General features: G+C 41.5%; 1 long non-coding RNA gene across 4 annotated transcripts in view; it reads right to left on the bottom strand.

Annotated features, from left to right (window-relative positions):
- LOC123950644 overlaps window positions 1–14,611 on the bottom strand; it is a 65,646-nt gene that overhangs the window by 29,257 nt on the left and 21,778 nt on the right. For 3 of the 4 annotated variants that reach the window (XR_006820268.1, XR_006820267.1, XR_006820269.1), the window contains exon 2: window positions 14,421–14,544. The exons of the other annotated variant lie outside the window; for it this stretch is intronic. This is a non-coding gene — a long non-coding RNA (uncharacterized LOC123950644). The remainder of the gene's footprint in view (window positions 1–14,420; window positions 14,545–14,611) is intronic. 4 annotated transcript variants of the gene reach the window in all.

The raw sequence follows: 14,611 nt of genomic DNA, 5'->3' as shown, positions 1-14,611 counted from the left end.
AAAGAGAACAGGAGAATGAAGACATAAAAGACAAATCGAGAAATAGAGGAAATATTACTTTTAAAAGCCAGTATAGTAGTTATATTAGATAAAATAGAACATGAAGCAAAAACCTTAGGTAACTGGGATGCCACATCAGGATCAAGGGGGAGAGTCATGGACCATCATGAGTGGTAAATGCCCAACAACATGTTGGCAGAAGCTGACAGAATGATAGAATGATAGGATACAGTTACAAATCTAATATCCTGGTGGGAAATGTTTAACACCTTCTTCAGAAACTATTAGGTCAAAAAGACAAAAAACTTTGGCAAGGATAAAGACTATTTAGAAAGTAAAACTAAGGAGCTTTATCAAGTTTGGATTGAGAGAATCCTGCAGGTGGTAAACAGAGACTCTTTCTTCTTTTCCCAAACAGTCGAAACAATTATAAAAACTGACAACATGCAAGGTCACAGAGTAAGTCTCAACAAATTTCCAAAAATCAGTACCATACAGATTACATATACTTGTTTGTAATTTTTTATTCTTGAAACATTTTTGAAGTTTCGGCAAAATACTATTTGGTTAAGTTGGGTGTAGGTTCATCGGTATTTGCTGTATTAATCTCTGTATGTTTCCAACATATGAATAAAATATTAAAAAAATTCAAACCACTAGAGGAGTATGTTTCCAACAAATACAACAGCAGGTTAATAACACTTTATAGAAAGAGCTTACAAAAAGATAAGAAAACCTCTAAAAAGTTCCTATGTAAGTGCACAAAAGACACTGAATAACATTCAACATGAAGAAAAAACAAGTACTCCACACATGGAAGAAGGTTCATTCTGAACAGAGTCAAGGAAACTGAAATTAAGACTGTGAAATGCCATGCTAACCAATGTAAGATTTAAAAAAAACGGATCAGGGGCGCCTGGGTGGTTCAGTGGGTTAAGCCGCTGCCTTCGGCTCAGGTCATGATCTCAGGGTCCTGGGATCGAGTCCCGCATCAGGCTCTCTGCTCGGCGGGGAGCCTGCTTCCCTCTCTCTCTCTCTGCCTGCCTCTCTGCCTACTTGTGATCTCTCTCTCTCTCTCTCTCTCGCTGTCAAATAAATAAATAAAATCTTAAAAAAAAAAAAAAACGGATCATACGAACTGTTGAAAAGGAAGTGACAACACATCGCCTCTCATTCATTCGAGGAGGCTGTCTAACTTGGTGAAAACATTTCGGAAAACAATTTAATAATGTGCAACAAGTGGGGTAGCTGGATGGCTCAGTTGGTTAAACACTTTTTTAAAAAATTTAATTAATTTTTTTATTTGACAGAGAGAGATGCGGTGAGAGAGGGAACACAGCAGGGGGAGTGGGAGAGGGAGAAGCAAGCTTCCTTCCAAGCAGGGAGCTGGATGCAGGGCTTGATTCTAGAACCCTGGGATCATGACCTGAGCCAAAGACAGACACTTAATGACTGAGCCACCTAGGTGCCCCATAAGCACTGGACTCTTGATCTCAGCTCAGGTAATGGTCTCAGGGGCTTGATCTCAAGCCCATGCCAGCTCTGTGCTCAGCAGGGAGTCTGCTTGAGATTCTCTCTCTGTCTCCCTCTGCCCCAACTGCCTTGCACGTGTGTGTTCTCTCTCTCTCAAATAAGTAAATACATCTTTTTCAGAAAAGTCATTACATAACAAGAGCTGTAATAGTTTCCGTTTTTAAAGAAGATTTATTTACTTATTTATTTATTTTGGAGAGAGAGAAAGAAAGAGAGCATGGAAGTGGGGGGAGGGGTAGAGTAAGAGAATTTTCAAGCTGACTCCCTGATGAATGCAAAGTTCATGATGAGATCATGACCTGAGATGAAACCAAGAGTTTAACACCTAACTGACTGAGTCGTCCAGGCACCCCTTCCTTGTTTTTTTAACTCCATAATTCCATTTCTGAAGATCTGGCATAGGGACCTCATCCCAAATATATTAAAAATTTTATATACAATGATGTTCAGAGCCGTGTTATTTATAAGAATTAGAAACAAATTAAATATACAAATATCAGGAAAGTAATCCTACAAATTATGACATATCCTCTAGAGATATTTTGTAGCCACTACAGTTTTGCCTACAAAGGTCAGGTAATAATATCAGAGGAAATGCTTTTAACAGCAGGTCAAGTGAAAAGACCATGTTCAAAACTATTCCTTATGATTATTAAGATTTGTAAGAAAAAAGCTTGGCAGAAACTATATCTTTATGGCAAACCTGATTATTTTTTGGATGATGGGTCATCTTTTCTTCTATTATTCCTATTTTTCTATTGTTCTTTGTGTTTATATTACTTTAATAATAACCTTTACACAAGCTGCTTTAATGTCAGCATTTTTCCTGGATTGACAGATTGTTAAATATAACATTAACTGTGCACTTCTCCCCTGGGAGGTGCCCTCTGGAATCTTAACGCAACAAAGTCTCCTTTGGTCTCCCAGTGTTCTCCTGTTAGTAAACCGCATCCAGGCCCTGGCCCAGAGGGAGACTGAGCTGCTCAACTGGCTGTTTGATATAGCCAGAGCCTCCGCCCTCGCTTTGCAACGGACCTGATTTCCCCACTTCTGAACTGGTATAGGACAGGGGAGACAGACCTGCAAATGCACTCAGGTGGAAGACAGGGAATCTTTAAACTCACACTGTACAGACAGGCTCCCCTGTGATGAAATGGGAAAGTTAAATAGTTCAAATAATTTAGAACAAAGCAGCAAGTGGAAGGGTCTGGAAAGGATTTTAGTTATTCCAAGACTGGTGTTGGGTGGTTCTGTTGATTAAGCGTTTGCCTTCAGCTCAGGTCATGATCCCAGGGTCCTGGGATCGAGCCCCGAGTTGGTGGGGGAGTCCCTGCACAGCAGGGAGTCTCCTTCTCCCTCACCCCACCCCACATGCTTGTGTGCTTTCTCTCTCTCTCTTGCAAATAAATAAAATCTTTATAAACAAATAAATAAATACATAAATAAAATATTCTGGCTATCCTCTCTTACTAACACATTCATAGACCCCCAAGATTTTTCCTAAAGAGAGCATCTCCCAGACAAGAAATTATATTTTCAAGCATTTGAATGAGAACACTTGTCCAAATCAAACATTGGTTTTATCTTAATGATTGAAATAAGTTCTTGTTTTATAAAGGTGGATTTGATCCTCCTACCAGATGAAGTATGTTTTGATTATTACAATGTTTGCCAAGGTAGCTATAGCCAGAAAGAACATGCCCGCGTGCTGAATTCAGCCTTCCTCGCTGCCTCTCTTCCTTCCTCTCTTCTTTCCCATCTTTGCTCACTTCCTTGAATTACAAACTCAAATGTCCATAAAGGCAGGCAAGCAACACAAAGGAACGAAGGTGATGGATACCACGGTAGGGAGTCGGGGGCGGGCAGTGGTGAACCAGAGAGGACAGGCTCCGTGTGAAATGGGAAGTCACTGGTCAGCAAGAGCCACCAGGCATCTTGCGGAGATCATCCCATTTGTGCAATAAGCCAGAATTCTAGATATTCATATGAACTCTACCAGATTTGGAAATGCCTGCAATTAATTCAAATATTTAAACTAGGAAGGCCAACAGTGAATGGTCAGTTTGCAGTTTCTGATTTCACTTGTTTAAGCTTAATAGTCTCATCTAAATCATAGCATTATTATATGGATTAATACTTAACAAAAGCTATATTCAGTAAATGCTTACTTTGTGCTAGGCAATGTTTGAAGTGCTTTACAGTATTCATTTCTTCCTCACAGCAATGCTATGATGAATGTACCTTGCAACCCCATTTCACACACAGGAAGTTGAGGTATAGAAAAGAACAGAGGAGATGAGAGACATTAGCATGCTCCGGACAGCAGACTGTGTGTTACAGGAACACAAGGCAGTCCCACAATCCTGATGGGGGAGAAGAGGACTCTTGAAGCATCTGAGGGGAAAGCCGAACAACGGTATTCTGAAGAGTCTCGATGTGTTCCGGTTCTTGTGCTGTGTAACACATCACCTCACAACTTAGTGGATTAAAACATTTTACTGTTCTCTCTCATGGTTGATGGACTCATCTGGAGAGTTCTTATAGGGATCACTCATGCAGCTGTAGTCGGATGGCTTCTGAGACTAGAGTCATGTAAAGGATTCTTTACTCATAGGTCAGCTGCTTGGGTCAGGATGCTGGGTGATGGTTGGATATGTTTCTCCACAGCATCTCTCCACGTGGTGAGCTTCAGCTTCCTCACAGCATGGTGGGGTCAGGGTAGCTGGACTTAAATGGTGGCTCAGGGCTCTAAGAGGTCACCTTCCAAAAGACAAGCAGTGGAAGTGGCCAAACTATGAAGACCTAGGCACTGAAACTGACCCGGTCACTTCCATTGATTCTTTTAATCATGGAAGGGACATATTGTCCAGATTGAAGGAAAGGGGCATAGACTCTGCCTCCTGACATGAGAGCTGACAAAGAATGAGCAGCCATCTTTAATCTGCCAAAGAATGGCATCCAAATGGACAATCTATTATCCTAGTGGATAGGTTACAGCTGGGATGAGTCACTGGCAATTTCTGTCCTTGTTCTGCCTGAGTTCTATCTCCATGAGAGTGTGATTATCCAGGCCAAGGGAGGGCAAGCCCCCTTGATCACAGTCCAACCAAAGGCACACAATAATGGAGTGGCAGTTCCTCAAAAGAAAATCAAGGTGTTCTCACCACAAAAAGGATGAATGGATGCTACAGAGGTAAAAACAATGTTTGCTTCAGGCATTTATTGTTTGCTTTAAATCTTTTTTTGTCCAATGTGAAATCTTCACATAAACTCATGCCCCTCCCCCACCCCCTTCACACTCATACTATTCTCTGTGTCCCTCATTTTATTTAAATAACAAAGGTCTTGGGGTGTCTGGGTGGCTCAATTGGTTGAGAGTCTGCCTTTGTCTCAGGTCGTGGTCCCAGGGTCCTGGGATCCAGCCTGTGGCCCACCAGGATCTCTGCTCAGCGGGGAGCCTGCTTTTCCCTCTCCCTGGGCCCTCTTGCTCTGGGTGTGTGCGTGTGTGTGAGAGAGAGAGAGAGAGAGAGAGAAATAAATAACTAAAAGCTTTAAAAAAATAAATAACAAATGTCTACTTGCAGCAATGCTAGGCAGGTGTAGGCTAGGGTCTACGGGGGATCCAAAATGAGTCAGACCTGGAAACTGCCCCCGAGTCATTCACTCTCTAAGAGGGGGAAGAGAGAGAAATAACAGTCCCATCAAAGAAGAAAGGGAAAAATGCCTTAAGAGGCACAGATAAAGTGCTCTGGAAATTCAGAGAGAGAGAGAGATGACTTCCAGCTGCACCCTTAATCACATATTGCCTCACCGCAACTCTAGTACTGCTGCCTCGTCTTGTTATCACAGCCTATGTTATTGAACGACAGCAACGCAGTCCCGGAATAATTCTCGGAGTTGCTCCCTCCGCTGCCTCCAGGGCATCAGCTCCTCTGAGGCAGGGCTGAAGCCCAGGTAGGCATATGGCAGGCGCGAAGAAGACCAGTTTCAACAGAAGAGATCACCGATTAACTATTATCTGAATAAAGCCTACACGGGGCCATAAATATAGACCTTTATAGGCCATACATATAGATCTATAAACAAGTAAGTAATTCAAAGGTTGCTTCTTGCCACTGCCCCCTACTTTTATTTTCCCGGAAGGAAGAAATGTCTTTCTATTGGCGTCTCCTTCCAATTACTGACGTCTCGGGTGGGCGTGTTTTTCCACCTTGGCTGTGTAAAAATGTCAAATAAAGGTGAGTGACTGTAACAGTAAAACACATCTTCGCGATGGCTCTAGAAGGAACTTTACATACAACAATCTCAGATTTCTTCATGGGAAGTTCTTTTGTGTGTGGAGCCTCAGATTGTTGCCTTTTGGCATCATGTCCAAGTCTTTCTGGAAAATGCACTACGTTTCCTTTTTTGTTTCTTATTTTTCAATGACAGATGGTTAGGAAATGTCTTCTTCACTCTTATAATTATTTCCCCTAGTTTTCTCCATTAAACAGCAATTACCCTCATGCATAATCTAAGTAGTTATTTTCTAGCTCCTGAAGAGAATAATCACAGTGAATGGCATTCATCTTATGTACTTCATGGTTTTTCTCAGCATGAAACTTCTATTGACTATAATTTGTACCACAGTAACTAACATAGACACTTAAACATGCTTGGTAGTTAATTTTTTTAAATGGACCAAGTTTTCAGATGAAATATTCATCTATTTTACAAAGGGTAGTTTTCCTGGATTCTATCCAAAAGTACCTTCAAAGAAAATTAGATTTATGACTGCTGTGTTTTAAATATTTTCCAAGGGAGCTGTGGAGTGAAAACGTTTTTCCCCTATGGGTTAAATTACCTCACGTTCATACTGTGCTAAGCATTTTACAGAACATGCAAATGATCGGCTTTATAGAGGAGGAAAACCCCTTTTGGATTTACTTCTTGGTGCTAGCAATATTGAAACATGATTTAATTTACATTATACCAAAAAAACCCAAAACACTTTAGGTAGGTTTGACAATTCAATATATAAATCAAGTCATAGTAAAGTAGCAGAAAACAGGAATAAATCGTTATATCTTTAGAGGAGTTATAAATTCTCTAAGCTTGGAAGCAGTAAATGAAATATCAAAGGACAAAAATAAGAGATTTGATGATTTGTAAATTGTACTATTAAATACGATTTTAACAAGCAATATTACTTTAACAAAGGCCACACATGATTAATTTAGAAGAAACTATTCTTGGCTTTTGGCATTCAGTCGTGTCCACATTTCAAAAGTAATTCCAAAAGCTAGGGGTATAAAGTACTATGTTATTTTGTTGACTCAAAATGTGAATTGTGCTGAGAGCATGGTATGCTTGATAGAGTCCCTCAGAATCCCTCACCGACCACCCCCCACCACACCTGACTTTTGGGGGGACCTCATCCTCCTCACCCACTGATGGTGACATACTCTGTCTCCAGAAATCACATGTTAATGCATTTGTGAGAAGGAAAACATTCACTACAATGGTTTTTCTCAAAGGTGGAGATTCAAAAAGGTTTCACCTAGGATGCATTTCTGGAGGATGATAAGAGTTGCTGGGAAATTCCATAGAATTCAGATAAAAGAAAGATAAATGGAAAGTTACCAAATTTCTAGAGATGTTGCCTGAATCAGGACTCTCCTTAATTGGCTTTAGGAGAATGGCAACTTTGATATTCAAGGGAATTGGTGTTACTGTTTAAAAAAAAGAAGGATAGGAAAAAAAAGAAAAAAAGAAAAAGAAGCTAGAGGAGCGGGATGGGGAGAGGACCCAGTTTCAGAATCCTACAGAGCAAGCAGTTCATGGGAATTCCTGACCGGGAGTCCTCTTGAATCAGATGTCTCTCTGGGCAAGATTAACAACTTGCCAAGTGGGACAATGCCCAGAACTGCTCAGGCGGACAGTGTCCACAGTCACACACCTCAGGCATAATGACGGTGGTTCCCAGCCACGCCTGCATTCCTTCCTGCTGTCACGTCTCCTTCCTCTTTCTCTCTGAGCGTGTCACACCCTCATCAGGCCACGTCTGGACCCTCCAAGTCCCTCCAGCTGGTCTCCCCAGGGCTCCAGCCTCTTCCATCACTAATCCACGAAACGCTTTTCCCGGAGGCTACTCCCAGAAGAGTGTGTTGACCGTGTCTCTCCGGCTTTAAAATGCTGCAGGGAACGTCTGCGGCCTTCCAAGGACTGGTCCCAACTCTTTCTTTTTTATTGTGGTAAAGAATACCTAGCATGAGATTTGCCATCCTCATCATTTTCAGGTGTCCAATAGTGTAGCGTTAACTATATTCCGTCGTCGTGCAGTGGATCTCGAGAACTTTTTCACCTTGCAAAATTGACACCATACCCACAAAACAGCTCCTCTCTTCCACCTCCCCCTAGCCCTGGCAACCACCATTCTACTTTCTATTTCTAGGAGTCTGACAACTTTAGATACCTCACAGAAGTGGAATCATGCAGTATCTGTCCCCTGGCTACTGGCATATTTCACTTAGCAGAATGTCCTCAACATTCATCCATGTGGTAGCGCCTGTCCAAATCTCCTTCCTTTTAAGGCCGAATAATACTCCGTTGTATGTGTTTACCACACGTTGTCTAGCCGTTCATCATCCGTGGATGGACATTTGCGTTGTTCTCCCCTCTGGGCTGTTGTGAGTATTGCTGCTGTGAGCACAGGGGTACAAATACCTCTTCAAGATTCTGCTTTCAATTTCTGTGGATAAATACCAAGACGTGGGGTTGTTGGATCATATGGTAATTCCATTTTAATTTTTTGAGGAATTACCAGACTGTTTTCCTTAGTGGCTGCGCACAAAGGTTTTAATTTTTCCACACTTTCACCAACACTTCTTTTTTTTTTTTTTTTAAAGATTTTATTTATTTATTTGACAGATAGAGATCACAAGTAGGGAGAGAGGCAGGCAGAGAGAGAGAGAGGAGGAAGCAGGCTCCCTGCCAAGCAGAGAGCCCGATGTGGGGCTCGATCCCAGGACTCTAGGATCATGACCTGAGCGAAAGGCAGAGGCTTTAACCCACTGAGCCACCCAGGCGCCCCTTTCACCAACACTTCGATCATCATCATCATCATCATCATCATCATTATAAATGGTCATCCCCTTGTTATTATTTTTCCCCCTTGTTATTATTGAAATTGGGGATCTTTTCATGTTTGTTGCCCACTTGTGTGTCTTCTTTGGAGAAATGTCTATTCGACTTCTTTGTTCATTCTTTAACTGGGTTTTTGGTTTTCCGGTTGTTGAACTGTTATTCCTAGTTCCTAAGCGTGGTCTACATCCTTCATGGTCTGGCTGTAAGCCTCATTTTCCTCCTCTCTGTACATCACCCGCTTCTTTGTGGCAGCTCGTTTCTATGAGGTTCCCCAATGGAAGAGCCATTTTAATGATCTTTTCACGTGTTGTTCCTGACAGGGTGCAAACCACTGGAGCAACATCTACTTCTGCCGGAAGGAAAAATGACCTTGAAGGAATTGTCTTTGGGAGGCCTTCTATCACCAGGTCCTGAAGTCCACTATCCCCCCAAGCATGGAGTTCTCTGGCTTCTGGACCATCCACCCACCCTGTGTGCACTGCTGATCACATGGGTCTGTGATTTTTATTATTATCGGTCTCTCCTACTAGAGTGGAAGCTAGCTAAGGATCAGAACCAGTATCTTATTTAATATTCAAACTCTGACGCCATGCAGGGAGACTGCCACATCATCTGTACCATTAAACATTTTCCTAAGGAAGGGAGGGGAGAAGGAAGAAAGTCTGGCAGGCAGGTGAGCAAGCCAGCACAAAGGAAAACACACAACCAGGCTTCTCTGTGTCCCATTTCAACTCCCGGTGCCTCCTACTTCTCTTCCCAAAGGACGACAACCCTGAAGACCTGGGGACCAGGCGTGCCACACTCAGGTCCCGCCTGAGCTCGTCTCCACTTCCCCACGCTGAAATGGCTTAGTCCTCACAAAGGTTACTCTCTGCTTCCTGCTGCAGGGTGCAAAATGGGAGTTTAGATCCAGGGACTACACACTGAGTTCCAGGGCAATCTGGCCAATATCCTAACGGGTTTTAGATTAGCGAGGGAAGTATCATTTACGGAGCCTCTACTCCAAGCCAGCCGGCACGTGAAGGCCTTTGGATTTGTTAATCATATTTCAACCTCTTTTCAATCCTTTCAGAAGAATTGTTACCCTCACTTGTCTACTGAGGGAAATGAGACTCAGCCAGGATGCTAGCCAAGTGTTTATTTTCAAAGATTTTTAAAATTTATTGGAGAGAAAGAGAGCACGAGCAGGGGGAGGGGGAGGAAGGAGAAGAGAGTCCCAGCTGAGCAGGAAGCCCCATGACACAGGCCCTGGGATGAGGAACTAAGCCAAAGGCAGATGCTCCACCGACTGAGCCACCCAGGCGCCCCTAGCCAAGTTTTTTTAACGCTAAGGCCATGCTCTCATTATGATACCATGACACCTCAAGGTCGAAGTCTTTTAAGATTTACGATAGACATGGTTTGTTGTTTTGATAATTATTTATTAGGTATGTGCTGTACAGTTCACAGCCATCGAGTCTCCTAAGCCTGAGAGATATCTTAGCGAACATCTCATCTAATGCCCTCATTTACAAACGAGAAGCCTGACAGCCTGACACAGCTTATAAACTGTACAGTGAATAGAATGATGTCATCATGCTCTGCAGAGATTTTTTTCTGTTTGAGTTTTAAGTGTTCTATTTTGAATTTAAAAGCAATACAAGCTCAATGCTGAAAAACTGTAAATGAGAAACTTTAAATATCTGTAATTCCTATTCCAATTGCCCTAACTCTTATTGATAAATGTGGCTTTAGACTTAGCTCATTGGTACATGCTAGACCTTAGGAAACAGATGTATCTATCAGGCAAATGACTATGCATTTGTATATATACACATGTACATACATAATTAGTTAACATTATAGTCTTTATAAAATATGGTACTGTTCTCACTGAACATCATGAATATTTTCCTATTTTATTAAAATTCTTTAGAAATATTCTTTTTTTTTTAGATTTTTAAAAAAATTTATTTGACAGAAATCACAAGTAGGCAGAGAGGCAGGCACAGAGAGAGGGGGAGGCAGGCTGCCCGCCAAGCAGAGAGCCCGACGCGGGGCTCGATCCCAGGACCCTGGGATCATGACCTGAGCAGAAGGCAGAGGCTTTAACCCACTGAGCCACCTAGGCGCCCCTAGAAATATTCTTAAATGATGGAAAGAATTTTCATCATAATCATAAAAATAATATTTGCTCAGTAGGGATAGATTTTTTTAAAAATATAATTCTGAAGTAAAAACTATTTTCCCATCAATAAGAGATAACCACCATTAATTCGGTTGTTTGTTTTGTTTTGCTTTTTTTTTTTTTGCTGTGGAGAATGTTTCTTTGCTCTGTGTGTGTGTGTGTGTGTGTGTGTATATAATCGAGACAAATGGAATAGATATTTTTAAACCCTTGATACATTTTCCCAAATTGCTATCCAGAAAGTTTATGCTTATTTAAATCAGCAGAATTGGTGAATGAGAATGCTCATCTCACAACATGCTCACCAACTTTAGATGTTATCTTTTCAAAATTTTTCTTAATTTTATCATGGGAAAAATGGTTATGAATGTGAACTTACTAAAAAATATTAATTGTGAAATTATTGCTTATATTTGTCATATTTTATGAAGTAAGGTTAACCATGTAATATTAAGAGCTCTGTATAACTAAACTCTAGCTTATATCATACCTATTTAGACTATATTAAACCAAGGCTTTAAATACAAGCCTTAAAACAATGGCTTAAAAACAGTTTTGCAAAATTGCATTATATTAAATGGAAATCAACTTAGCCACCCAGGCGCCCCCAAGTAAGAATTCTGTAGAAGAAATGAAGGCAGCATCTCTCTGTAATCTGTTTGTCTCTTTCCTATGACGTTCCAAAAAGGGAAGATATGATGGGCATCACAATGAGAACAATGACACCCCACCTGCAATCAGGATTTCTTAAATGTTCTACTTGGGTCTATTTTTTTTTTAAAGATTTTATTTATTTATTTGACAGAGATCACAAGTAGGCAGAGAGGCAGGCAGAGAGAGAGGAAGGGAAGCAGGCTCCCTGCTGAGCAGAGAGCCTGATGTGGAGCTCCATCCCAGGACCCTGGGATCATGACCCGAGCCAAAGACAGAGGCCTTAACCCACTGAGCCACGCAGGCGCCCTACTTGGGTCTACTTTAAAGCCACTGCCAATTTGGAGAGATATACACCAAAGTCACAATCCACAAAACGCTACTGTTAGAAATCTAAATGCCTTCAGAAAAAGTTCAATTCCTAGTCCAGTTACTACTTTGCTAAGGCTCCCCAATGTTGCTCTATGTGCCCCACCTGTCCTTTTGTACCCGAATGTTTTTTAAACAAATATTTATTCCTGTTAAATTTTCAGTACAATTTCCATGCCAACATTGACCCTGATGCTGTGAGAATGCTGTCTGATGAAGGTGAAGGGAATTATGTTTATGGGGTTGTAGTGATTGGTATTGGTATTGAAGAGAGGAAAGCTCTCTAAAGGCCTGATGTATGAGGAAAGCCATTTGATTTCTTTGTAAGTCAGTATGACCGTACATAAACTTTTTTTAAACTGAAAGCCTGATTTATGGCCCACCAACCATACATTGCGAACCTACTTTATAAATGAGTGGCTTAAAGGAAAACCATCTTGTCCTAATGCTAGCAGTCAGTGTTCCTACTCCCTGCATTCCTTGACATTGAAACTTGTGATTCCTGGGGCTCAGTTGGGTGGGTGTCTGCTTTTGGCTCAGGTCATGATCTCAGAGTCCTGGGATGGAGTCCCGTGTCATGCAGGGAGCCTGCTTCTCCCTCTTCCTCTGACCCTTTCCCTGCTTCTGCTCTCTCTCTCTCTCTCAAATAAATAAATAAAATCTTAAAAAAAAAAAACAGGAGAAAAAAAGCTGTGTGACTTGCTTCTTACTGGAATTCTTAAAAAAAAAAAAAAAGAAAAAAAAAACCACACTAAAACAACAACAAAAAAACCCTCATGATTCCTGCCTCTATGTTAATCTATAATCTTTTGAGCTTCTAAAAGATGTAAAAAGTGTGTAACCCTGTAAAAATTGTTCATTCTCCAGAGCTCTTTTTTTCCTGTGAAGAGTGTGTTTCCTGGGCATCTGTCTTAACTTGGGCTCCAATATAACTCTCTTTCTTACTTTCAGAGATTCTAAAGGGTTTGCTCATTTTGCGTCCCAACAGTATTCAGAGTTCACAGCCCTAGAAAGGTCTTCTGCCCCGCCCAAGGGGAGGCCCTGCTGGTTTGTGATGTCAGTGTGTAAAGCTACCCTCGGGCGTCTCTAGAGAACTATGTGAGATAATCCTGGGAGAAGGAGCAAGAGAAAAATGAAAGTGTTTGGATTGTATTTTGTAAGTATCAAGACACGTGAGAACAGATGCAAACTTCCGAAATCATTACAGCCTGTGAATGTCCTATGATGCCATTACTAGCATTACCACCTGAAAAATGAAATCCCTTCACAGTGAATGTATTGTCTGTTCTGTGACTGATACTTGTTAATGATCAATGCTATCACTGTTCTGGAAACTTTGTGTTAAAAATGCAGGATAATCATCATAAAGGAAGCATGGAATTCCAGCTCTTTGTCCTGACATTCAGGGCCTTACATAACAGTGACCTAACAAAACTTCTAAGCTCCATCTCTTCCCTGTGCAAATCTTTGTTCCAGGAAAACTAGTTACTCAACATTCCCTTCCCACCTCCCTGCTTCCTCAGTGGCAGTCACTCCGTCTAGAATGCCCCTCTCACCAACACGTGGTCTGGCAGTTCTGACCATCTAGGATCATCTCAAATGCCACCTCCTCCATGATGTTTCTCTCCTGTGAACTTTTTTCTCTACTCTGACAAAGGTTCTCTGAAGATAGAAGCTACATCTCACACAACAGGAATAATAGACCTCTAGCTTGTTCCCCTCATTCCCGAGTATCAAGTTGTTGCAAGGAAATGACTACCCAGCTAGAGACCATATTGGCCAATCTCTGACATCCAGGTGTGCCCAAGGGACTTGCTCTTTTTTTTTTTTTTTTAAAGATTTTATTTATTTATTTGACAGAGAGAGCGAGCAATCACAAGTAGGCAGAGAGGCAGGCAGAGAGAGGGGGAAGCAGGCTCCCCGCTGAGCAGAGATCCCAGATGCGGGGCTTGATCCCAGGACTCTGAGATCATGACCTGAGGGGAAGGCAGAGGCTTAACCCCCTGAGCCACCCAGGTAAGGGACTTGTTCTTACAGGTGGATGCAAGTGGCAGTGACAAGTGTCACTTAATGGGCTGGGCGTCTTAAGAAGTATCCATGCCTTCTTTACTCTTCTAATGCTTAGGCAGCTTGAACCAAGATTCTGATGTCTGAGAAGATGGCAGGAACTCAAGACAGAAGGAGCCCAAATCCCTGGATCACCAGGTGGAAGAGAGTTGCCTGATGATCTAGGACAGCATCACTGAGCTCACATTGAGTGAGCACGAAATTAAGTTATATTGGGTTAAGCCACTGAAATCTGATGTTTTCTTTCTTATAGAGCTAGAGCCATTTCCTGCCTAATAGAGCTTGGTATCCTTTCAGTGTTTGGCTCATTCCATTTTATAAAGCAGGTGGTCCAAAAGTATTTGTTAAATCGAAGGAAAATTCAGAGACAAACACAAAGAAAGATAAATCAGGTCATTCTATTAGAACATAGTTGGAGATATCTGATGATACTAAAATATACTTTTAACCCTAACTTCTTAAAAAATATTTCTTGCTCAAGTCATCGTCTTACATTATAAGTACTTACACATTGAGATCAGTTGTCACTTTGTTCTTGGCAAAGAGAAAATAGGGTGTTTTGTGAATTGACGGTCATTCCAGTTGAATGTGGGTGCCAAGTTTCCTCTGGTTATATGAGCCAGATGGCATAACTGTAAACAAATAATGGTAAAATGAAAGATAATCCTTTTTTGATTGTCAGATTCTTGGGTCAGATTT

Source organism: Meles meles, chromosome 9, assembly GCF_922984935.1.
Source record: "Meles meles chromosome 9, mMelMel3.1 paternal haplotype, whole genome shotgun sequence".
NCBI classification, from domain to species: Eukaryota; Metazoa; Chordata; class Mammalia; order Carnivora; family Mustelidae; genus Meles; species Meles meles.
The sequence above is the reverse complement of the archived record's forward strand: the minus strand, read 5'-3'. Positions and strand labels throughout refer to the sequence as shown.